This window comes from Dipodomys spectabilis, unplaced genomic scaffold (assembly GCF_019054845.1).
Source record: "Dipodomys spectabilis isolate Male_0828 unplaced genomic scaffold, ASM1905484v1 ptg000365l, whole genome shotgun sequence".
NCBI lineage: Eukaryota > Metazoa > Chordata > Mammalia > Rodentia > Heteromyidae > Dipodomys > Dipodomys spectabilis.
The window spans coordinates 1,060,833-1,085,148 of record NW_024871042.1 but is presented as its reverse complement, the minus strand read 5'-3'; the positions used below and the strand labels follow the sequence as shown (position 1 = coordinate 1,085,148).

The following is a 24,316-nucleotide window of genomic DNA, read 5'->3' as shown; positions in this document are numbered from 1 at the left end:
ATTCAAATTCATATTTAGAATTAACATGACAAAATTGTTGGAGCTACTTCTTTGTGTTACTAATGTCTGGTCTTGTCACTCCTATCCTCATATCTCCTGCTCAAATATATGTACACACACACACACACACACACACACACACACACACACACACGCGCACACACACACACACACACACACACACACACAGCCTGTTCCTTCCTGCTTTTCCAAGAAGCCTTCTAGATGCAGCCAAAGGCAGGCAGCCCATTTCATATAGCTGCCATTCCAGCCTTTTAGGTGATTATTAGAATTATACTCAATTCTACAATGCCACATGTGTCAAACAGGGAGGAGTAAACCATTTTGTAAACTCTAGAATCCTGTTATTTCATCCTTGCCAAACCTACCAACCTGATCATTAAGAGGAAATGTGAGATTGAGGAGGAAAGGGGAATGGGAAGAACAGGCCTGGTGCTGTGCCCATAAATTTCAGCTCCTAGGTTTCTAACATCCTATTTTATGAATTCCACATGTAGGAAATTATTTATTCACTGTAATCCAGGCATACTGCTTTTCCACAGCAGCACCAATTAAAATTAGAAGGAGAGCTGGTTGCTTCCTGTAGTTTTGCCACTGCTTGCTCTCTGGGATGGATCCTGGAGACAACTGGGGTCCAGGGGAGAGAACAGTGATGAAGTCAATTCGGGATGAATAAAACAGGAGAGGCTCTCTTGCATAACCAGGTTGGGTGCATTGTGGAAAGAACTGAAAAGGAAAAGTAAGCTATTTTACAAATTACAAGGTTGCTATTCACTAAACAAGTTCAAGTGATTAATAGAATGTTTCGATGTGTGAGCATTGGAAGTTGAATTTTGGAAATTAAGAGGTAACTGGAGTTGGTCTTCATTTCCCAAAAACGTGAGCAGTATGGCCGCGGCATCCGTGTTCCGAGGAAATATTTTTCATTGGCTGAACACAACCATAAGCAGTCAATTTTACTCACTTGAACTCCTCTATGGATTTTTAAACTATATGAGAAACTTAACAAAAATAGAGAATTTCAAAGTTACACCTTTAAAAATGTTTATTTCAATTAGGCTGAGTCTGAGGAAGGAACAAAGGACAGAAAGGGGAGTAAAAGGAAAGAGAGGGAAAGAGGAAGGATGAAGTTCTAGCTCATAGGAAGCAAAGGGAATATTTGAAGGAAAACACAAACATGAATGTTTGAGTTTTTTCTAACTATAAAATTCTGAGGACAGTTTTAAGAAGAAAAACTATTAACAGTAAAAATTAAAGATATGAGATACAAGTCAAATGCTCAAACAAATATTTCCCAACATCTTTTATCCAACACATCTTCATTTCCATTAAGTTTGCTGAAATGTAATGAAAGTTTTACCAGATATAGTATTTCCTTATATCCTTCCATAAAAAAGTGTGTGTCCCCAGTAACCTGCAGACTCAGACCTGCCAGAGGTCTCAAAGAACCTCAAGCCTAGTGGGAAGATGGTTAAAACAAAGTAACCCAAGAACAGAGATTTCTGATACCCACAAAAATCAGTACTCAGGGTACGGGTTTATTAAGACCTACTGATTCAGTGGTGATTTATAGCAGCTCCATGCTAGGCACCAAGGAGCCTAAGAAATAAAAATAATCACAAAAGTTTCTGTCCCAGCACCGTGGAGGCTAAGGCAGGAGGATCCTGAGTTTGGAACTCAGCATGGCCTACAAAGTCAGATGCTGTTTCAAAATCACAAAAGTTGCTGGCATGTAGGCTTCCTACCTGGGAGGAGGAGGGACACAAAGGAAAGAACATGAATACAGGCTGCTGATGAGGACATATAGATCACAGGATAGATACAAAGTAAGGACATGTAGAATGAATAATCTACGTTTTTGAATGTGGTGTGACAACTGTAGTTGATGTTCGATTGTGTTCAGGATGTTTTCCAAATAAGAGATTTTTAACAACCCTTGCCATAAAAAAATAGAAAGGATTAATTGTGTAAGAAGATGGATGTTAACTTGTTTCACCATTTTATCACCTATATGTAGCTTGTAATGTCAGGTTTCATTTCTTGTATTTAATAAAACTGATTTGTAAGAGAACAAGAGAATAGGGGGTAGGCAACCCCTTCCCTCTTAGAACCAAAAGAAAGCCATCAGGAAGCAAGCCTTCACAAAATGACAAATCTGTCATGTCTTCCAGAACTGAGTGAAATTAATGTTTATTGTTTTAAATCCAAAACAAAATAAAACATGAATATTGTTAAATATAACCTTGCATTTATTGGTTCAGATGACAATTTTTTAAGGGTCTAGAACAGCTCTATGCATGTGAGTGGGTTTGAAAGATATTTCAAAGCCTGTGGAATTGGACCAGAAGTAGAAAAACAAGTAGAAAAACAAGACTTGAATAGTTAGTTTTCTTTCTTTGGGTTTCTACAGAAAATATATCCTAAGACAGGAATCTCAGGTGACCTTGGGGAAATGATGGACAGAAGTGGAGAAGGAAGGGCCATAAACAGGGTTGTTACCATGCCAGTTACCACTGCAGGAAACTGGATCACACTCTTAAGAAACCAGAAGTATCACGCACTTCTTCATTACCTCACCCAGAAAGGAGAGCTCCTGTTTGCACATTGGAGCATGGGCAATAAGTGGGGACCTATTAAGACAAAATGCCTGGAATTAGGAATGGGAACTATTTTCAGAAGCAGCATGGTAGCAGATGGGGAATATTAGAGACTGTGGATCATTTAATTTAATGATGATGAGGTGTATTAAACATTCACACAAAAAATGTAGTCTTCATTTGTGTAGATTAGTGTTGGAAGAAACCTTAAGGAAACAGTCTACTAAAAATTCCATATGAAACATGAGATGCCCAGTGCCAATAATATGTTGTTTTATGGCACCGTTAGTTAGCTCAGACCACAGCAAGGAAAAAACTCAAGTCTCTTGATTCTTAGCTCAGAGTTCTCCTTAATGAATCTCATATGAAAGTAATACTTATTCATAGGGACTTGACTAAGCATGAACTTGGATTATCTGTTATCAATAGTTTATTATCTTATTTTCATGGTAAATACCCTTGGATTTTCTGTAATTCTCAAATATAGTTTTTACAGTCATTTTCCACCTTATCTTTCATACCACAAAAATTTCTCATGTCTCAGAACTTCTTTATATTAATTAGAAAGACCATAATGAATGTTTATTACTTGATTTTATTTGCTTAGCTTCTCCTAGCCAGCAGTCTCACTCTGAGATGTGTATGGGGAACTCTGAATCTCAAAATGTTCAAGTTGACCCATCGTAACAATGAGATGTACAAGACACTATATTGAAAATGAACTTTACAACTTGGGGTGGGTGGGGTGGATGGAGGAGTTGGGGAAGTGGGGAGGGAAAGGATGGTAGGGGAAAAACAAAGGAGGAGGTAACAATGCTCAATAGGAAATGTACTCATTACCTTACTCATGTAACTGTAACCCCTCTGTACAGTATTTTTACAATAAAAAACATAAAAATGTTCAACATTATTTATAATAGGAAAATACTAGAAATGACCTAACCACATGTTTATAGGAAAAAGAACCAAATAAATGACATCCAGAAAACAGAATAAAATATACCAACTCAGAATGATTTATAGCTATACATATCACTAGAAATGGTGGCTTCAAACTATAATGTTGACTGAAGAGAGGCTAAGAAATACAGTCCATAAGACATGATTTATATACATGGGGCTGCGAGGTATATGGTTTAGGGACAGAAAGATAAAAATGTAAGAACAGAGTCTAGAAAGATGTGCATTTAGCTCTTAGGCATAATGGTTGATCACTTCTCTTGTATAAAATACACAGGAGTTACAAAACCAAGATGTTAAATTTTTTTTAGATTGCCAGTGGCAGATCCATAAATATTTGTTTTTTTTCTCAGAAGTTTTCTGAGCTTTACCATTTTTTAGGTTAAATTACAAAGCTTCCTAAGTAACATTATCAACTTTCATAGAAAGAAATCCAAGAGAAATAATAGTATCAGTAAAGTGAACTCATATATAAGCAAATCTTCAGGTTCATGCCTAAGAATGAGATACAATCTTGCTTCCAAACGCAAAACTATGGGGGACTGCCTGAATCATTCCTCACTACCCTTGCAAGCTGTGATACTTCAGGAATACCTCTTTGTGACTAATTTTCCTTGTGTCTCAGAGGCAGTAACAGTACCTATCATCAGTTGTACTTTTGATGGAAACAGGTAATAATACAGCTTACTCCAGAAAAGGGCCTACCATATCCACATCAACAGAATTTGGTGACTTGCAGAAATGATTACTATGCTTTGCCAAGACTCTCTCAGACTTTTTCTTTAAAGAATGTTTTTCCTTTTAGTAGCATTATCCTTGACACACATATATGATTGTTGTACGAGAAGAAGATTGCAGGCTCTCATCTGCAGCGAGTCTTGCTTTGCAGTCTATAATACTAATGAATTGGAACAGCAAAGTTCCTATTCATTCATTTAAGTAATATGTTTAATCCTCATTATAATGTAATATACTGTGCAGTGCAATTTAGCACAAGGGATCTTTCTTGGGGCCCAGATAGAAGGATTTAATTACTAAACTTCTAAGAGGACATTTCAGTCACAAGGCATCATCTATGAGACGAGACAATCTTGAAGGTCAGAGTTGTCAACAGTGTCCAAAAACATTTCTTAGAAATATAAAAGGAGAAAGGCTTACATAAAAAAAATTATAGAAATGAACCCCAAGAAATGGAAACAAGGTATTTTTTGCTTTTTGCTGATTTTATTTTCTGTACCTTTTTTGGTAAGTTTATCTGTTTTGCAAGGATAAAGGGATACACAGAAAGGGTGAGAGAGAAAAAGAGTGAACAAATGAATCAGTGATGCTCACTAGCCACTACGCTGGAAATTAACTATATAAGTTGTGGGTGGGGATGAGAGGGAAAAACTGGAAGAGAGAGAGTAAGGAGTAACACTGTTCAAAACAAAAGGTACTCATTACCTGACCTATGTAACTAACCCCTATGCACATCACCTTTATGATAAAAATAGAGATATATATTTAAAAAGCAATAATATAAAAACCATTCAAGACCTTAAAAAGCCTTCCATGTACACTTGTCATGATATAACAAATCTAAGAGAAAGTGGATGGTCATATAAGCTGTTTATTTGAATTATTGGAAAGTCCTATGGAGAAGGTATCTATAGAGTTTGGATAGATACTAGTATCTATATGTAGTCTATGGATACTAGTAACAAAAAAATACAAAAGGCAACAAAGAAAACTGAGTACTCTATGGCCAAAGAACTCATCTGCATGCTGCTAAGGACATTGATTCTCACTTATATTTTACACATTTTAAAATATCTGAATTCCAACATAATTTCTGATCATTTTTTAACTGTAGGATTCATGGCCACAGATATTCCCTCACAGATGGTAAGGAAGAAAGTTTGCCATGTTACACAAGCTACTTTCATAATTGGAAAGCACACTCAAGTTTAAGAGAGCTAGGTCATCCAATGGTGAGTAATCCCTATCTCCAGGAGGAAAGAATTGGCTAAGGTGAGCAAGCTCAGTTTTATATCTCAAGCACTACCAGTTGCTGTTTTGAAAGTTCAGTGAATGTGTTTGGTATGTAGATTATCACTTGTCAGAGCCCCAAATCAGTAAAAAAAAAAAATAAGGTACCAACATTCACAGAGGAAAATGTATTTTATTTCTGTAAGCAATTTAGTTCACCTATTTAAATGTATTTTGTATGACAGCTAGAATGGCATTAAATAATTACATAAAGCATGAATCCCATTTGCTCCCAAAGTAGTGAGCAAGGATTTTGACTAATACCTCCCTCCCTCTCTCTTTCATACAGACAGACACAGTCACACATACACATACATCCTGCTCATGGTTTAATTGTAAAAGAACAAGCCTATTCATGTCAAAATACAATTGACTACCAGGGTAACTTCACTTAGGGAAGTTTAGTTTTATCTTATGATATAAAATTGTGATCTAAAAGATTATTTATATATTCCAAATAGTTCTATAAAATTCTGTTTTTATTTTCATAAAACTCAATGCAACAACATTTCAGAAAAATTAATAACTAAGATACTTACAAGAGTAGAATATGCTAACGATGAGGTTTTCACAAACTAGAGTGTATACACACATACACATTCACTATGGTTAAAATTCATCTCTCAAAAATGTCCATCCTGTTTTTTTGTTTGCACACAAAATGATATAAACTTCAACTTCCAGATTTCAAATTTTGTGGTAGAACTGGCCATTGTAGAAAAGATTTTTTTTTTCATATTGATATAGGAATAATATGCTTAAGGATGTTATTTGGCAAAAAAAAAATGCAGTTTAAGTTGTGAAGTTGATAGCATTGTTTGTATTAAAAGGAGATTTTATTTTTTGTCAAATTAATATTACTTAACCACTACTGTACTTCTTCCTTTTATGCTCCAGTAACAATTAACTCTGAGGGTCTTTAAAAAGGGAGATGGCTCAGCCTGCTCTGACGGAAAATAGATTTCTCATGCTGCTGCAAGGCCTCTAGTACCTCGTTTGTGAAGAACAAGTTGTAAAGCTTTATTATTTCCCATAAAGTCTGAATAGTTTGAATACATAGAAAACACACATCAATATTTCCCTTTTTAGCACATTTATGGCATGTCAGTTGCAATCACCTAGGCTTGTAGTCTCAATCGGGAAAAGTGGTCATAATACAATTCGCACCTATAAAATGCTCACTTTGTTTTGATAAAGTTTAACAATAAATTGAGCTTGGAAATCATGTTTGAAGATAGGCTCTCTATATAAATTCGGAAAGACCTCACTATTAAACCACTGTTTTTTTTCAGTTAGACAGGTCAGGACTTAGCCCTTCAGTCATTGAAGTTCTTTATACTCCTTTTTCTCTTGCTTGATTCCAGCCTGACACTACTGCTTAAACCATGAAGTTTAAAACATAGGAAAAAGAGTGAAGATGTGCTGTACATCTGTAACATTCTTAGTAGTTATGCCAAATATCCAATACAGGCTTGGCATTCCTATATATCCATGTTTTTTTTCCTGTTTTTTTTTGTAATAGCTAAGTTACTAGAAGAATCAAATAAGCAAAGTAGAGAATTAAATTACCCTTAAGCTAGTTATTTCAGTAAGTCAATAATTATGAACAAAGTTTCCTACATACAAAATTCCTACATTTGTTCACTCACAAATGGTTCTGATTATTGTTTTAGTATATGGTGAATCAATATTAATAGAAGTCTTTCATGAAGATTATGAGGAAGAGACAAACATTCAAAAAAAGAAACAACCAAAGCAAACACACAAAAAACAATAAGCACACAAAATAACCTCCAATGATAAGGGCTATGATGTAAACTAAAGCAAGAAAGAGAAGGTAGAATTGTAGATCAGAATAGCCTTACTCAAAAATAGTTAACATTGCACAGCATTCACTTGGCACATTGAGCAATGCCCTGAATGCTAGAAAAACATGAATTCATTAAATCTGCACCAATTATGGGAAGACAAGATGACTTTCTTCCCATTTCCATGTGACAAAATGGAGACACAGAGAAGTAAATAACCTGCCCAAATCCAGTGCCTAAATTTGAGACCACCATGTTAGACTCCAAAATCTATTCTTAACCGTGTTATACAGTATGACTATATATTCTTCCTCTGAATGATTTCAAAAGGAGGAGGATGTCATTCAAGGTCAGCATCATCAGACTTTTTCACTTTGAGATTTTCCAAATAAAATCTTCATGGAAGAGATGAAAGAACTGAAGACTTGGAATCTCACAATGTAGATTCCTGGAAAGATTTCATCATGTTAAGTATGAGTGATCTTGAACAAGTCACTTAATTTAGTACCATGAGGGTGAAGTCCTCATTTCTTTTGCAAAACATTCAATTAAAAAATAATATAAAGCACATGATTCCTAGCAGATACTCAATCAGTGTTTTCAGAAAGAATGAAATGTTTACCTCTTATGGAAAGAGGAAAAGAAAGGGGAAGAAAGAGAAAGAAAGAGGAAGAGAAGGGAAGAGAAGGAAAAAGAAGGGAAGAGAGGGGGAGTGAGGAGAAGAGAGATATTAAATACAAGATACACAATTTTAAAGAATAGGATGGAAATCTTTGCCCATTCTTTTTTTATTGTGCACAGTAGAAACTGGTTTCAGTTGCTAAAAGAGTAACTTCTAAATTTCTTTCTAGTCTAAATATATTGCAAGAATTTTAACAAAAGCTCCATTGTCCCTAAACGTATAACCTGAAGGATAGTGATGAATAAAACATTGCTAATTTACCATGATGAACAATAAATAGAAACATCTCACAAAGGAGCTTTAAAATATTGATTCCTTATTTCATAGTGGTGTAGCAGGAGAAAATATCAAGACAGTCATGCACAATAGGATGGTATTTGGACTGTGTTATTAATGTGTTTGAGATAACAGTTTTGGTGCCCATGACAACCAGTTAATTTGGTATAAGGAGAAACACTGCTGTCACAGACAAGACTATGTAAGGTTAGAAATATTGACTCCCACATGAGAATGTAGTTCCCTAAAATTTGCCTCCTTCCATGTACATACCTATTTGGACTGATGAATTCCTGTCATTCTTAAGAATTTTTGTACAGTTTTGTACAGTTTATCTGTCTTCATAATTCTTATCTACCCACCTTTACAGACAGTGACGATTATTAAAAGCCAATAACTAAGGTGATTTGTGGTCTGTACCAGTACTGAAACTTCAACTTAGGGACTTATACTCTCACTTGGCCTCTTCATTCAAGGATGGTGCTCTACCACTTCTGGCTCTATGGTGATTAATTGAAGGTAAGAGTTTCATGGACTTTTCCATCTGGAGTCTCATGGATTTTTCTGCTTGTGCTGGCTTCAAACTGAAATCCTAAGAGCTCAGCCTCCTGAGTAGCTAGAATTATGAGCATGAGCCACAAGCACCTGGCTTGAGGTAAGTTTATGTCATTGGAGAGTATAAATGGTGTAATTCTTTAGAAAGAATAAGTCAAAGCCCAACAAAATAAGTACCAGAAAGTACTTATAGGTACAAGATAGTAGGATGGGACCAAGGGTAAAGGGATAAAATAATGAAGGCAGAAGGGAAGGGAAGAACGCAGGCAAGAATTCACTGACTAAACCACAGAATTGAGTGAAATAAGGGAAGAGGTGGGTCGATAGGAGGTTTTGAAGTGATGACAGAGATCAAGATGAATTGTACATACAAACTGCTTAGTTAAATGGCAAAAATTCAATATACAACCTAAAATTAAGATAGGGAAAAGAGTGGGTTGGGAGGGGTGGGTGAGAATGTTAAAAGCGGTGACATTGATCAAGAGGTACTGTATTCATAAACTGCTTCGGTGAAAGGAAACTCTTTTGTACAACAACTTAAAGATAATAAAAATTTTCACAAAAGAAGCAATAGGAAATATTTTGGGCATACAGAGGAGGAAGGCCTGAATCTATCAGCCTGTCCAGCACAGTGATTAGTTTTCTTCTCCTCCTCCTCCATACTGCTCCTCTAGTACAAATGGATTGCTGGAGAAATCCTAAAACTTGCTATCACATCAAACCACTTCCAAATTCAAACCCTCCCAGATTGCTTTCTCAAATAGTTCCAAAATATGAAATTTTCTGAATTCCACATTCATAAAACAATAGTTCAATACAGTAGGAAATTCCTATTCAGCATAATAGGAATAGAATACATGAAAGATGAAGCATATGTGTATATGATACACTGTAGCTGGTATAGGAATAAAATTAAAGCATCAAGAAAATCAACCAGCCATCCCAGGAAAGACAGTAGTTTGGCCTCATATGCTTTGATATAAGCAAGCAACGCTGAGCATCTGTGAAGAGAAGGGATTTCCACAATATCCCTTTGCGCTGCATAAACCTTCAAAGACATAAGTGAACTCCAAATACAATACAGATAACAATTTGAAAGAGAACTTGCAAAAATACAGTTAAGGCTTTTTCCAATGATCTTCACTAAGCAGAATAAACACAAAGGGGGAATAAATCTTTCCTCAAAATGTCACAGGTAGGAAGAGAAAATCTTTGCAAGGCCTGTGAAAATTATAAGGATTTCACAAATAGCATGTGATTAGGAATAGAGCAAACTCAAGGTAGTTCTGAGAAATGAAGGAGCTACTGGGAACATACCAAATAGTACAGCAAACAGATTGAGAAGGGCAAGGCTACAAATGTCAACAAGAGAGTTACTCTGCTTGACTTAGCTTGAAGTGTTCAACACAGCATAGCATTCCCCACCTCCCAATGAAAACAGCAATTCCTATCAGTAAAAGATCAGGTGAGTGGCAGGTAGAAAGGCTAAAAATTACTTAAGGAATAGCAAGGTTTAGGATTTAGCAAGGAATAGCAAGCAAATATTAATACCCAATTGTGTGTCTTGACTCATATTGCTTTCCTCACAATGCTGCTTTTAAAATTTTTATTGTGAAGGTGATGTATAGAGGGGTTAGTTACATAAGTAAGGTAGTGTTTACATTTCTTGTCTAACTTGTTACTGCTTCCCTCATTTTTTTCTCTCTTTCCCTCCCTCCCAATCCCCGCCACCCAAGGTGTCCAACATGTTGTCTTGTGAGTACCCCTTTGTCCTCTGTCTCACCATTTTGTTGTTCCCCTTCCCTTCCCTAACAGTGCTTTTACTAAGTAGGATTTTGTGTTCCCTTTGACACTCTCTTTCATCCTCTCTCATTTGCATTTGTAAGTTTTTTACCTACTGTACTGACTATGACAGAGGTGTGGTAAGGGGATAAAGCTATAGTTACTGAATTTAAGAGCATTGACTAGACGGTAGCATTACCTTATGTTGTATTCCACTTTTGCTTTTCGTGTTAGGCTTTCCCTTAGCCAGATATATTACACACTAAAGAAATAGGGTATTCGCAACTTTCTCAATGAACTTCTTACTCTGCCTTGGCCATAGTTGCTGTATTACTCATTTATTACTTGACATACAAATGTAATCTCCCAGTTGTAGCAAGTCAGCCACACATAGAGTGGCATCTCTTGCATACTGCTACAGTCAGCGGGAACTTCAGATACCTGAAAGCTTCACGAAGACAGGAGGGCATACTCTCAACCTTATGTAGATGTCTGTTGGTTGACTTCAGAGGTCCATGCCTGAGCTCCTCAAAGCATAGTAGCTTCTTTGTTCCTCCAAGCTGTCTCATGACATGGCTTCACCCAGAGAGAATGGTTAGTAAGGTTATATGGTAACTCTCAATAGATTGATCAGTGTCCTGAGCTCCAAAACCTAGGAATGTGAACCTACAGTATTCAGAAAAGAGTTAAGGATGTCAAAGCCTTTTTAGACAAAGAGAGAGACATGGAAGTTGTCATGTGATAAGGAAGTAGAAGTTAGAGGTATGTTGCCAAACAACAAGAAATACCTAGAACCAACAGAAATATGTCTCTAGGTTTCCCTAGAGCCTTCAAGAATATGGCCATGATAATACCTTGAGTTTTGTCTTCTGCCTCAAGAACCAGAGAGAGAAAAACTTTCTGCCATTTAAGTCATTAAGTTTAGTCACTTGTTAGAGCAGACATGTGACACTAACACGGAATAATTCTGAAGACAGCAAGCAGAGAGAGAGAGCACTACAGGTTCTAACCTAATCTCTTCAATTTCCATTATTCTGACTATTCATGTTCATTTCACTAGAAGCAAGTCATTGTGCTCAAGTCATGTCCAGGAGAGGGAAATTAAGTTCTATCTCTCCAGGGGACAAATGTCAAGACATTTTTTGGGAAATGATCTTCAAGGCCAATGAAGTTGCTATCTAAAAATCCTGAAATGACTCTGTACTGTCTCTTTTCTCTGAAGCTACTAGAAAGCAGAAGAAAATGTCTGAGTTTTAAGGATGTTAAGAGGATTTTTTTCCTTTATCTTTTATTGTGAAAATACCATACAGAGGGGTTACAATTACATGGGCAAGGTAATGAGAACACTTCTTATCAAGCATTGTTGCCTCCTCCTTTTAAGAGGATTTTTATTACTGTACTTCTTACATGTGACTTCCATATTTCCTTGAACAGCAAGTCACTGATGCCCATATTCTAATATACTAATAAAGTCATAACCCTCACTGCTGGTTCTATAATTTGTATGAAACACACAATTTGCAATAACTAGTATATGTCTGAGTCAAGCAGAAAAGGTCAGATAAGTTGATGCTACGGGAATGAACCCCAAGATAAGTATTCAAATTTTTTTGTTTTTTTTTCCTTTCATGCAACTATTTCTAACATATTTATAAGATGATTTCTTTGTTGCTTTGTATGTCCCTCCCCCATAGTATAACCCATGCTTTCACTGTATTTGATGTTGGCATAATTTGTGGAGGGGAAGGGAAAAAACAAATCGTTTAACTAGGGATACAGGTGGACCCATTGCAACAATGAGATGTACAAGTCGTTATGTCAAAAAAGGAACTTTACAACTTTGGTGTGGGGGTGGGGAATATGGGGGGAGGGGGGAGTATGGGAAGGGATGGGAAGGAGAAACAAAGAGGAGGCAACAATGCTTGATAAGAAATGTACTCGTTATCTTGCCCATGTAATTATAACTCCTCTGTACGGTATTCTCACAATAAAAAAATTTTTTTTAAAGTGCCAGATAAGGTAACAAACTATTTTCTTCAATAGTTCACATATCTCATAATCTTTTTTAATAATTAAATTACCACAATATATTTATAAGGTTAGGATGAACAAAGAGACTAAGACAGAAATATCTTTTAACAGAAAAGCCATGACACCATGGCAAGATACCAAGGCTCTATTCTTGAATCTGTTCCTTAGTGCATGATTCTGGGCTTCAGTTTTACTTTTTTTTTTTAGTTTTACTCTTTTATTTTAATTTTATTGTCAAGGTGATGTACAGAGGGGTTACAGTTACGTAAGTGTAGTAGTAAGTACATTTCTTGTCTAACTTGTTACTCCCTCCCCTCATTTTTCTCCCTTTCCCTCCTCCCCTCCTATCCCCTCACCAAGTCGTAAACATGTACAAGACAATATGTTGGAAATGATCAGTTTTTCTTTTCAATTTTTGAAGGGCTTGAACTCAGGGCCTCATGCTCTTAGTTGGCTTTTTTACTTAAGGCTGGCACAGGACTCTACCACTTGACCCATACCTCCACTTCCAATTTTCTGCTAGTTAATTAGAGATAAGAGTTTAACAGACTTTTCTACCCAGGCTAGCTCTAATCCTGAATCCTCAGTTCCCTGCATCTTGAGTAGTTCAGATTACATATATGAGCCAGCATTACCTGCCTTCAACTTTTCTACTCTTTAAAATTATGATGTCAGATTAGGTAAATCAACTCTGCTGGGAGCTGGTAGCTCATGTTTGTCATCCTACCTACTCAGGAGAGTGAGATCTAGGTAGCCTGGGGAGGAAAAGTTCATGAGACCCTTATCTCTAATTAACCACCAGAAAACTGGAAGTGGAACTGTAGTTCAGAATGGTAGAACACTAGCCGTCTAGCCTTCTAGTTCAAGGATGTCTCCCAAGCACTGAGTTCAAGCACTACAAACAAACAAACAAAAATCCCCAAATCCTATCCACTCTATCAGCCACAGAAGTGCTTTTATTACCTCCAAACCTAGAAAAAACCGATATATATGCCAGAACTAAAATAGAGGAACAAGTAGAAAATGCATGGACTATCTTCACTGTAGACATTAAATAAGATGATTTTTATAGATGATTTTTTATTTTAAAGGAAAAATTCAATTACTCTGCCTATAACAATTTTCTTCTCAGTAGCACCACGGCTCTCATGTCAATGATCATAGCTTCAGGAAGGCCTTCCCTGACCACCTTGGGAAACTAGTTTCCTTCATTTGTTCTCCCTTCTACTATCATACTTTATTTTCCTCAGTCTTTGACATTACCTGAGATTTTTATGTCAATGTGTTTATTAGCTACATCTATTTGATACAGTCTAAGTTCTAAGAGGATGGAGACCTTGTCTTCTTCACTATAGATAGTCTTCTACTTACTAAAAGAACATTCCATATTCTAGAAGAGCACTCTTGTGAAATAAAGTATGCCAGATTTTGACAACTAATAGAACCATATACCTCTATGTCTTACAGTATTAAAAAAGGAGTTCTGCGTATATATGTTTAACAGACCCCACTGACTTAAATTATAGCTTCCTCCAAATAATCATAGACAAGGAAACTTATGCACAGAAATCAAAGGATTTTAAAAAAACAATTAGGATATCCTAAATTCAGGACCTCTCTTTAGGTCTTCTACATTGATGTTTAGAGTTCTGGATACAGAATCTACACTAGTGTAGAACCTGATTCTATCAGTATTTCAACTGGAAACTTCTCTAATCACAAAGTGCTATAACATTTAATATTTGGAATTAGAGATTCATTGCTGGAATAAGTACCTTTTACATGTTCTGTGTTGCCTACTTTTTAATCAAGTCATCTATGTTAGTGGCAGCTCAAGGACTATGATAATACAGGTGGAAAAGTCTCCATTTCACTCAGCACTCACTACTTCAAAGAATGTACACTGCTGTCTCTGCATATTAACCACCACAGCCTTCAGATTAACCTTTTCTGGTTGCTTGTTCCTGACCTCCAAGCATCTCAAATTATTCAAAGCCATTCTGATAGCTCTAATTTATGAGAACACCTTCACATATTCATCTCTTCAATCCTGAAAAATGATTATCCCTGAACAACAGTGGCTCTCTTTTTAATCTTAGCTGATAACTCTGATTAAACATGTCCACAGGCTGATTACCCCCACCGTGGTTAACACCAGTGCTAACTACTTATTTCACAGTGGGAATTGCCTTCAAGAACCCACTTACATTATCACCCAGAATTGATTTACAGTGTTATTTCCCATTGATCATATAGGAAAAAGAAGGTATAGACAATGCCTTCTAAAAGCCAGCAGAAGACAGCAAATCATTTAAGCAAGGCATAGCCATTGTTCTACACACTGTCAGTAAGATCACAATACAAATATTTGTTGTTTTGAAACATTTCTTTCAAAAGATGCTATTTAGTGTTAGCATACGTTATCACCAAGTTGTGCAGGGTAGCATCTACATTATCACAATGTGTAAAAATAAAAAGACAAAAGTAAGGTATACACATGTATGTGTAGCAGGTGGAAGAATTAAACAAAAACTTCCCTGTACCTTTCTAACACTGCTAAACTCTGAGCAAGGAGGGTAACAGATGCTGAAAGCAGATGGAAAACAAGAGATTCTGATTTTTTGGAATCAGACAGTCCTATCTTGAGTATTTCCTGGGTCAATTTCCTACAGCAGAACCCAATGACAAACAAGAGGAAGGGAAAACAATGCTGTTGATAATCCTTACAGTAAAATGGTGTCAAGAGACAACTCTTGTGTGTGGTGCTATGTCAGACGTTAAGGATCTCAAGTGAATGAGACTGATATGCCTGTGCTCCAGAAACCCTTACTCTGAGAGACAAGAAAGAAACAACTGCAAATACAGTTTTAAATGCCATTAATTGTGAAAAACACTACAAAGGAAAAGACCATATTAGAGTTCTCTTCCAAGAAAGCCCTAGACTATCATCCCAAAGGAAGCTTGTATTACATAGAGAAAAGTCTGGACATCAAAGAATTGCTGCCCCAAATCTCATTCCTCTCCAGGACAATGGTACTCATACTTCAGCAGTCTACTAGAGAGCTTGCTTGTTTCATTCTGGCCAAGGTGTGGCATGAAAATGTGCATCTGTATCAAGGTCCCAGGTGATGCTGCCTCTGTCTCTGTTGGTACTCCTCCAAGGCCACTTTGAGACCTGCTGCTCTGGATTTTTTTTAATCACCTTTTTTTTTTTTACTGATCTCCTATCATGAAGATCACTAAAAGGATAAAATGTATGAAACTGTTTAATCTATGTGAAAGGTGTAGTAATTACAGAGAAATGGATTCAAGTAGAAACTAAATTCTTAAAGCACTTAAGGAAAAATGAACCAACCACAGTTGATTTTTAGAAGGAACAATACTATCCTTTTAGAAGGAAGATGATTTTATACTCTTCAAAAGCCATTTGTCTCTTTAAATAATATAAGGTATTTAATTATGGAATGGGCTCATGAGAGCCCTCAGGTCATCATCAAAGCCTGGCAGAGTCATACTCTTAGCAGCATGCCTACTCTACAGTGTTCCCAATCAGACACCTGCTGAGAAAGCCCAGGATGGCCAAAATCAGGTCATCCTGGAAGAGGACTAACTCAGAACCATCTTATGAGCTACCTACTCCAGAAACCTAATTTCCTCAGGCCTGCAGGCTCCCTTTCAGCACATTAGATAACCCCACTGGCAGAGGCAAGGAAGAAAGATTTATTGCTTAATACTCCAGTGTTTTAAACTAATTCTCTCTTCAGAGACGACTTATTCACTTCCCTGTTCTAGCTCTATTGAGAAAAATGATTGTTTTTTCCCAGATTTTTTTTTTCCAAGGTGTAATTATTTGAAAGATTTGAAGAAGTCAAGCTTAGCCTTCCAACGTGGTATTTTCTTGAGGCAAAAGAAGCAAAACACCTTCTATCACGTATCCCAAGAAAATGATAGCACATCTTTAGGCCTATGTTTGATATTTGTGATCTCAAAAAGTGACATGCATTTAATAAAATACAATAAATATGAACTCACTTTGAATTTTACTTGCTTTCTTTTTAAAATATGAAAATTGCTCCAGAGTAGACATTGACATTTTTTTTTCTTTAAAGGCCCAGATAGAATGTGTGTCAGGTTCTGTAGCCATAGAATTCCTGTAGCTGTTACTCAATTTGCTCACATATGAAATAAATCATAGACTTTATGTAACAAATGTCCATGACTATATTCCTATATAAATTAACAAAAATAGGCATCATACCTGGCTAGTACTTACGCGACTGACTAGCTACCTAGTTCAGGAATCCTCGGCCATGCTATGAGTCTTATATTGATTTAGTCTGGTATCAGGAGCAACAGATTTAACCTTTCTGTATTTGAATTTCTCTTTGGGCTGGAAAAAGTATCATTACTTGTCATGCACTTCCTCACAGCAATTTCAAAAGGACTGATGAGCTGGTGTTTCAAAGTACTATGATTTCTTGATGAAGGGCACAAGAGGAGTACTAATTATTATCAACAGTGCTTTTTAAGCTACTATCATCTGATCATTATTGCACCTGGAAATAGAATGGAAATTCTGATTCATACCACTCATTCAAACAGATTATGCCATAGTCTCTCACTCTAGAGATTCTCTTCAAATGATTAATGTAAAACTGAGTTGCATGCTATTACCTTTGAACAACTATGCAGAATAAAAACAGATTCCAACATTTTATATACACAGAATTTTTTTCTATTTAACATGTATGATTGTTAATCTCTAAAGCCTAACATATTCTAAAGGAATAGACATATGAACTATGCTGGAAAACCATCAAGTAAACTGAACATGGAGTCATTATTTCTCATTTCTTCTTTATGAAGAGTAAATTTGTTAGAAGACTTTAGAACTGGATAAGTGTTAAAGTATATTTTTACAACTATCCATTAAAATATAATGAATAATTGAGACTAATGTAATCATTTATAGAGACATCAGTGCAATGGCTTTTCTCTTACATCTTACCCAACACCAGTTATAAACCAGTTTGTCACTTTCCACAATTAATTGGCAGTTATTTCTCTAGTAATAAAGTATCATTGATTAGATACAAAAAAGAAAGGGGAAGTAAAAAGTTTGCATAAATAACATACATAAAATGATAAAACTACATATAAATTTATATATATTAGACAAATACACACACATATGTATTCATACATAGCTTGGCAAGGATAACACATTAGCGAAGGGTATGAAGTACTTAAGGAAGTTGGCCACATACTGGGTCACCAAGACATATAGAATAGACATATAAAATAGAATTTTAGGCAAAGGAATGTCAGTCCAAAGGTTTTAAGGATCATGCATCAATCTTTGTAGTTTTTTTAAAATAAGTTTTTTATTGTGAAAATACTGTACAGAGGAATTACAATTATATGAGCAAGGTACTGAGTACATTTCTTATCAGGCACTGTTGCCTCCTCTTTTGGTTTTACCCTACCAACCCTTCCCTCCCATCTCCACAACTACACTCCCCAATCCCTGCCTAAATTGTAAAGTTCGTTTTTCGACATAGCATCTTGTACATCTCATTATTACAAGGGGTCAACCTGTATCCCTATTTAAACATTTTGTTTTTTCATTCCCTCCACAAATTATACCAACATCAAATACAGTGAAAATAGGGGTTATACTGTGGGGGAGGGACATACAAAGCAACAAAAAAATCACGTGGTACCTTATAAATATGTTAGAAACAATAGCAAGAAAAAAAACCACTTGTGTCCTTTTCTTGGGGCTCATTTCACTTAACATCATCTTATCTGATCTTTTCTGCATGTCTCAGACATATACTAATTATTGTAAATAAGAGAAACCATAGGACCTATGTTTCTTTGGGCCTGGCTTACTTCACTTCATATAATTTTTTCCAAGTTTTTCCATTTCTTAACAAATGGGCAATGTCTTTCTGATGGAGGCATAGAATTCCATTGTGTATATATACCACATTTTCTTGATCCATTCATCTACTGAGGGGCATCTGGGTTGGTTCCATATCTTAGCTATGGTAAATAATGCTGCAATAAACATAGTTGTGCTGGTAGCTTTAGTATAGTCTTGTTTGTGATCATTTAGGTAAATGCCCCAAAGTGGGATTGCTGGGTCATAGGGGAGCTCTATGTGGAGTCTTCTAAGGAAACTCCATACTGCTTTCCAAAGTGGTTGAACAAATTTACATTCCCACAAACAATGCAGTAGGGTTCCCTTCTGGCCACATCCCCTCCAGCATCTGTTGTTATTAAATTTCATGATTATAGCCGTTCTAATTGGGGTGAGGTGGAATCCCAATGTTGCTTTGATTTGCATTTCTTTTATGACTAGAGTAGTTGAGCATTTCTTCATGTGCCTATTGGCTATTCTTATTTCCTATTCAGAGAAGTCTCTCTTTAAGTCTTTAGCCCACTTATTTATCAGGCAGTTGTTTCTTTGAGGATTTATTGTTGAGATTTAGTTTTTTGAGTTCTAAGTATATTTTAGATGTGAGACCCTTGTCCATTGGATGGCTAGTGAAGATCTTTTCCCAATCCGTGGTCTTTCTATTGATCTTGCCAGCTATGTCCTTTGCCATGCAGAAGCTCTGCAGTTTCATGAAATCCCATTTGTCCAGCCTTTCTTTGATTTGTTGTGTTTCTGGGTCTTTATTAAGAAAATGTTGGTCTGTGCCAAGGAGTCCTAGAGTTTCTCCTGTTCCTTCCTATAATGTTTTCAGGGTGTCTACTTTGACTTTGAGGTCTTTGATCCATTTAGAGTTGGTGCAGGGTGATATATAAGGATCTTGCTTTAGTTTTCTACAAGTGATTAACCAATTTTGCCAGCACCATTTACTGAAGAAGCTGTCTTTCTTCCATTCTTTTTTTTAGCTCTCTTATTGAAGATTAGGTGGCGATAGGTCTGTGGGTTCATTTCTGGGTTTTCAATTCTTTTCTTTTTTTTTTTTTTTTTGTCGGTCGTGGGGCTTGAACTCTGGGCCTGGGCGTTGTCCCTCAGCTCTTCAACTCAAGGCGAGCGCTCTACCATTTGAGCTACAGCGCCACTTCCGGTTTTCTGGTGGTTTATTGGAGATAGGAGTCTCACGGTCTCTCCTGCCCGGGCTGGCTTTGAACCGCGATCCTCAGATCTCAGCCTCCTGAGTAGCTAGGATTACAGGCGTGAGGCACCAGTGCCCGGCTCTGGGTTTTCAATTCTATTCCATTGCTCCTGAGGTCTCTTCTTGTGCCAGTACCAAGCTGTTTTGATTATTATGGCTTTATAGTAGAGTTCGAAATTTGGTTACTCCAGCACTGTTGTTTCTGTTGAGGATCATTTTTGCTATTCAGGGTCTTTTCTTGTTCCATATGAATTTTTGGGTTGCTTCTTCTATTTCCTTGAAGAATGAGGTTGGAATATTGATAGGTATTGCACTGAATTTGTAGATAGCCTTGGGAAGTTTTGCCATTCTCACAATGTTGATCCTTCCAATCCAGGAGCATGGGAGGTTTTTCTACTTCTTAAGTTCTGCTTTTTAAAGTTTTCATCATAGAAGTCCTTCACTTCTTTGGTTAATTCCTAGGTATTTTTTTTTTTTTTTGGTGGGGCTATTATGAATGGAGTTGCTTTCCTGATTTCAGCCACGCTCTTCTTATTATTGGCATACAGAAAAGCCACTGACTTTTGAGGGTTAATTTTATACCCTGCTACTTTGCCAAAGTTTTGAATCAGCTTGAGTAATTTGTGAGTGGAGTCCATGAGATTCTTTAAATACAAGATCATGTCATCTGCAAAGAGGGAGAGTTTTACTTCATCTTTCCCCATTTGGATCCCTTTTATGTTTGCATCTTGTCTTATTGCTGTGGTTAGGCATTCTAATAGTAAATTGAAGAGAAGTGGAGAGAGTAAACATGCTTGTCTCACTCCTGAGTTTAGAGGAAATGGCTTACAGCATTAAGTATAATGCTAGCTGCAGGTTTGTCATATATAACCTTTATTGTATTGAGGAATATTCCATGAATTCCTAATTATTCCAGAGCCTTCATCATAAAGGGGTGTTAGATCTTGTCAAATGCTTTTTCTGCATTTATTGAGATAACCATGTGGTTCTTATCCTTGCTCTTGTTGATGTGATATATTAATTGATTTATGTATATTGAACCAGCTTTGTATCCCTGAAATGAATCCTGTTTGATCACAGTGTATGATTTTTTGGATGAATTGTTGAAGTCAATTCACCAAAATTTTGTTGAGAAGTTTTGCGTCAATGTTCATCAAAGAAATGGGTCTATAGTTCTCTTTCTTTGATGAGTCCCTGCCTGGTTTTGGGATGAGGGTTATGATGGCTTCATAGAAAGAGTTCAGTAGTGAACTTTCTCTTTCAATTTCAGTGAAGAGTTGGAGGAGTATTGGTGTGATTTCTGCTTCAAAGGCCTTGTAGAATTCCACTGTAAATCCATCTGGTCCTGGGCTTTTCTTAGCTGGTAGGTCTCTTATTGCTGTTTCTATTTCAATGTTTGATATGGGCCTGTTAAGTTGGTTTTCCTCCTCTTTGTTTAGTTTTGGCATGTCAATATTTGCTAGGAAATCTTCCATTTCTTCCAGGTTCTCAAACTTCTTAGCATAAAGGTTTGAGAAGAATTCCCTTATAATGTTCTGAATCTTGGTTGTTTCTATGGTGATGTTTCCATTCTCATCTCTGAGTTTATTTATTTGGGCATGTTCTCATCTTTTTCTGGTAAGATTTGCTAAGGGTCTGTCAATTTTGTTAATTTTTTCGAAGAATCAACTCGGTTTTGTTGATTCTTTCTATGTTTTTTATTGTAATTTGTTTAATTCTGATTTAATTTTCATTATTACTTTCCATCTACTGGATTGGGGTTTAGCTTACTGCTCTTTTTCAAGGAAGTTCATGTCTCATTAAATTATTGGTTTCAGATCTCTCCAATTTGTTGAATACATCAGTCTTTGTGAATGAAGGAGAGAACAGAGATAATATCAAAGAGGAAAATGCTGCATCATATACATCATTGTAAACCATTTTAAGGACTCTGGCTTTAAGTACTGTACCTCTATCAGGTCTGTACAGAATGGATTACAAGATAGAAAGCATTTGAAGTAGAGACCACTGTTATAAAGGTATTTTCCAGGGAAAAGAGCCTAAAAACTTATCTATTGACCATTCATTCATATTAGTTCAGAGCTTGTATCAGAGACACTATAAGATATAGATATGGAGCTTTACAATGATGGTGCGGGGGGGGGAGGAGGCAGGCAGGGCGGAGGATTGGGGGGGGGAGGCTGGGAAGGTATGTGAAGGGTAAACAAAGGAGGAGGCTGCAATGCTTGATAAGAAATGTACGCATTATCCTGCCCATGTAATTGTAACCCCTCTGTACAGTATGTTCACAAAAAAAATTAAATTAAAAAAAGAAAAGATATAGATATGGTGTGACAGGCAAATCTCCTTAGCCATAAAGCCTGATTCTGTGGGATGGTAAGCAACATGAACATCCCATGGTTCAAAATCTTCTAAACGCCCACCCCTGCCCCAAACCACAGAAATTAAAATTACGAATACAAAAAAATGTTGGTATTGCAGATGAAAACTGTTCCTCAAAAACTCAATTATATAAACAGGCCTTGGGCTGATATTCTTGTCATTCAAGATTTCTTCTTGAGAATAGTGGACATTTTTCTGTCAGAAATCATTTAAATATCCAAGGAATTAAGAATAAACAACATATCTGGGTTTATTCTACCAATCATAATTAGTCACAGAACACATATTATAAGTAATTATTTCAAACACAACCATTTGTGAATAGATTAATTTAGCAGTCATAAAAGAAGCAAAGGGCAGACTGAAATGGCCAAGTTTGTCTAAAACCTAGTGGATACCATTTTCCAAACAAATTGCTGATGCATAAAGATATTATCCCTTGAGGCTGAATGACTGGCTCTAGTACCCCTATAATGATAAGCCCGCAATCTCTGAGGACAGATAGAAACTAGTCTCTGCTGTCAAACTGTCACAGAATTATTAAATATGGAGAGGAAAATGACCCAAACAGTATGTAATGAGCTCCTTTTTCATTTGCTCACCACACAAGCACATCTGTGGATTGTTAATAACTCTGAAATGGATGAACCAAATTGATGAGAAAGAAACCATCTCTCAGGGATAAGCCAACGGGAAGCAAACACACACACTGTTTATAAAGCATGATTTAAAATATGAGGGATTTATAATGTTTTGTGAAATACTATATTTAGTGGCATACAAATGTAATTATTGCTCATTTTCATATTCCTTTCCTCTATGCTTTCAGCACCAATCCTTAATCTTTCTATTTATACAGGATGCTCATGCAAGCCACTCCTTAGCACAAACTTATGCCATTAGTACGGGAACTTGTTAAGCATAGCTATTGGCTTGTTGACCTTTCATTTAGCGTGTGTTTTTGTGTAAGTCCTCAATAGCTAAAATATGATGAATGACATTCAGAAGAAATGGAACAACTTACTCCATGTGATGTCAAACTGCAGCAAGCATATTAAGAGGATTATATTGCCAACCATACACTTTAGCTATCACTTTTTAATAAGCCCTTTTTATTGTAAGGGTGATATACAGAGGAGTTACAGTTACATAAGTCAGGTATTGAGTACATTTCTTTTGGAACAGTGTCTTCTCTCTCTCTCTCATTTTGTCCCTATTTTCCCCTACTTGAACCACCCACCCTTTCAAGTTGTATAGTTCATTTCCAACATAGTGCCTTTTGAGCATATTTAGAGATTTCTGAGCTTACATGAAAGCACAGAATTGGGAGGATTTTGACTTGTGTTTTAATACAAAGGATGAAGTAACATCAATAGGAAACCCAGCTTATTATTTGGTATTAAAGACAGCCTGGAAATTAACAATAATACGTTCATTCTCATGACAAACAACAGAGTGGTATTTGTAAACATGGGGCTACATAATCCTGAGGAAATCACCTTTAATAATTAGATCCTGAACTGTGTGGGCCAGCGGAAGAATGGCACTAAACATCATTTTACACACAGGGCTTTCTCTGATATAAATATGTACACTAAGTAGTACTAAAGGGTCACATGACCTTTTTCCACATGGTTAAAAACACTAAGAAAAAATAGTAATTAAGGGGAAAACTACATTGAAACTAGTTGATATATTTTTACCAGCAATCCATGGTCAACAATATAGAATCTTTACAAAAAATGCTACTTTTATATATTACTCTTTACTAAAACCTAAGTTTAAACATACTTTAAAAGTGACCTTTTAACTATAACATATGTCTTCACACTTACTCATGTAAAATTTATTTTTACACACAACCTGTTTGTAAAGAATTCACATGGTATCCTACAAATTGTGTTATAATATTTTTAGTCTTTTCCCCAAGAAAAACAAAAGTAGCTTCACCTTTGCATAAAATTTGTTCACAGATCTGGAGAGTATAGTAAGACGCAGGTAAATGAAATAGAAATCCAGCATCTCAATTTCCAGTGCAAGGCACACTTGATTAGCAGACAG

At 36.3% G+C, this 24,316-nt stretch overlaps 1 protein-coding gene across 1 annotated transcript in view; it reads right to left on the bottom strand.

Annotated features, from left to right (window-relative positions):
• Macrod2 (mono-ADP ribosylhydrolase 2) overlaps positions 1–24,316 on the bottom strand; it is a 1,713,649-nt gene that overhangs the window by 1,128,341 nt on the left and 560,992 nt on the right. The gene's annotated exons all lie outside the window — the stretch shown is intronic.